The sequence below is a fragment of the Anopheles coustani genome (assembly GCF_943734705.1).
Source record: "Anopheles coustani chromosome X unlocalized genomic scaffold, idAnoCousDA_361_x.2 X_unloc_53, whole genome shotgun sequence".
NCBI lineage: Eukaryota > Metazoa > Arthropoda > Insecta > Diptera > Culicidae > Anopheles > Anopheles coustani.
Window position 1 is genome coordinate 170,001 of NW_026525163.1, and position 2,437 is coordinate 172,437.

The 2,437-nt window shown below is 49.2% G+C and overlaps 2 non-coding genes across 2 annotated transcripts in view; both read right to left on the reverse strand.

Annotated features, from left to right (window-relative positions):
* LOC131270737 (large subunit ribosomal RNA) overlaps nt 1–369 on the reverse strand; it is a 4,089-nt gene extending 3,720 nt beyond the window's left edge. The window contains exon 1 of the ribosomal RNA XR_009179755.1: nt 1–369. This exon is cut by the window's left edge and continues 3,720 nt beyond it. This is a non-coding gene — a ribosomal RNA (large subunit ribosomal RNA).
* A 488-nt stretch (nt 370–857) lies between these two features.
* LOC131270733 (5.8S ribosomal RNA) lies at nt 858–1,012 on the reverse strand. Its single transcript, XR_009179751.1, has one exon. It is a non-coding gene; the product is annotated as a 5.8S ribosomal RNA (ribosomal RNA).
* Nucleotides 1,013–2,437: the final 1,425 nt, after the last annotated feature.

Here is a 2,437-nt window from a genome sequence, read left to right on the forward strand (position 1 = left end):
GTACTTGTTTACTATCGGTCTCATGGTTGTATTTAGCTTTAGAAGGAGTTTACCTCCCACTTAGTGCTGCACTATCAAGCAACACGACTCCATGGCACGCTCGGTCCATCATCCAACGGGCGCTGTTCTACGGGCCTATCACCCTCTATGGGTTCTGAGCCACATTCAAGTTGGACTTGAAAAGCGCTAAGATGACGGATAGTGAGACGCACCAGTACACGGAATCGGATAGACGGACAGGCCGCCACCCCTACGTGCTGAGCTTCTCCCGTTTCGCTCGCAGCTACTCAGGGAATCCCGGTTGGTTTCTTTTCCTCCCCTTATTAATATGCTTAAATTCAGGGGGTTGTCACACATGAACTGAGGCTTATGTACCTTGCGGTTGTTATCGTCACATCTGGCTTGCGACTACTTTGTTTCAATGTCCAATATGTACCGTTGGACTCGGTTAACGGGCTGTTAGCCCGCGTGTGGTTTAACTCACTGATACCTTCCTTTGCCCATACGCTAGTTTGTTTGTGTTCCTTTGGTCAACTTCCATACTTGAATCATTTGTGCTATTCGCTGCTGCTTCGACGCTACTTTGACATCTTCGCTTCTATTTAAATAAATAAATAAGCTGAAGCTAGACATCAGTAAACACCACCACAGACACCACAAGCACGCCTTCTCCTCGTACTTCCGCCTCACGCGGGAACACGGACGCTCTAAATACTTCGAATTCCAATGCCAGTATATTGTAAACCACGGGTTCTTTAATGCTAGCGGGTCGTCGCGACCCTAGTTAACATCATGGTGCACGTCTCGTGACGGGTGTCACGGCGTAGTTAAATGTATGCGATACATTTCTCAAATATAAGCGCTCAGTCATCTGTACATCATGGTAGGTTCCCACGACGTGCAATATGCGTTCAACTTATCAATGTTCATGTGTCCTGCAGTTCACATTATGACGCGCAGTTAGCTGCGGTCTTCATCGATCCATGAGCCGAGTGATCCACTGCCGAGGGTGACTAACTTGCGTAAGCCGCCGCTGTGCGCGTATAGACGTTCCCCGTAGGGAGGAGCAAGCCGCCGCTTAGAGACGAAGCATAAAGTGTCCTCATTCCACATAGGGCAAGCTGGATGAATCCATTTTACCCAGGACGGCCGAAGCGGCGTGGACCAGGGGAGAACTGAACCTTATACTTCACACCACAGTAAGTCTACGTGTCCTCTTCCACATAGGGCAAGCTAGAACTAACTATCTTACCCAGGACTGCCGAAGCAGCGTGGACCAGGGGAGGAACACACTTTTCATGGAAACGTAAGGCATCCATGACTGCCATAACGTAAGCCGCCGCTGTGCGCGTATACCCGTTCCCCGTAGGGAGGAGCAAGCCGCCGCTTAGAGACGAAGCATAAAGTGTCCTCATTCCACATAGGGCAAGCTGGATGAATCCATTTTACCCAGGACGGCCGAAGCGGCGTGGACCAGGGGAGAACTGAACTTTATACTTCACACCACAGTAAGTCTACGTGTCCTCTTCCACATAGGGCAAGCTAGAACTAACTATCTTACCCAGGACTGCCGAAGCAGCGTGGACCAGGGGAGGAACACACTTTTCATAGAAACGTAAGGCATCCATGACTGCCATAGTGCGTAAGCCGCCGCTGTGCGCGTAAACCCGTTCCCCGTAGGGAGGAGTCAAGCCGCCGCTTAGAGACGAAGTATGAAGTGTCCTCTTCCACATAGGGCAAGCTAGAATGAACTATCTTACCCAGGACCGCCGAAGCAGCGTGGACCAGGGGAGAACTGAACTTTATACTTCACACCACAGTATTGAGTAATGTGCCCTCTTCCACATAGGGCAAGCTGGAATGTTCCATTTTACCCAGGACGGCCGAAGCGGCGTGGACCAGTGGAGGACTACACAATCATGAGGTTTGATATCGACTTGTGTGTTTCAATAGGATACCGATGGTATGGTTTGAACCGATTTGATTTAGCCATTCTGAAGTCATCACTTGGTTGAAGCGCTGAACTAGGGAGGCATCGTTTACATATATATTGGTTTTCGCATGCTCTACTAGGTTAATGTCATGAGGTTGGCTATCGAGCATGCCCAAGTGATGACTTGATTGTGTGCTTGCTTGAATTCTTCACATTTCATACCATCGGTTAGTTGTCGAATCATTCCTCGATCATAACCTTCGTTCTTGGTTCATGTATGCTCTCTTCCACATAGGGCAAGCTAGAATTAACTATCTTACCCAGGACCGCCGAAGCAGCGTGGACCAGGGGAGAACTATACTTTGTCTTGTATGCCCTCTTCCACATAGGGCAAGCTAGAATTAACTATCTTACCCAGGACCGCCGAAGCAGCGTGGACCAGAGGAGGACTATACTTTGTTCATAACACCACAGTATTGAGTAATGTGCCCTCTTCCACATAGG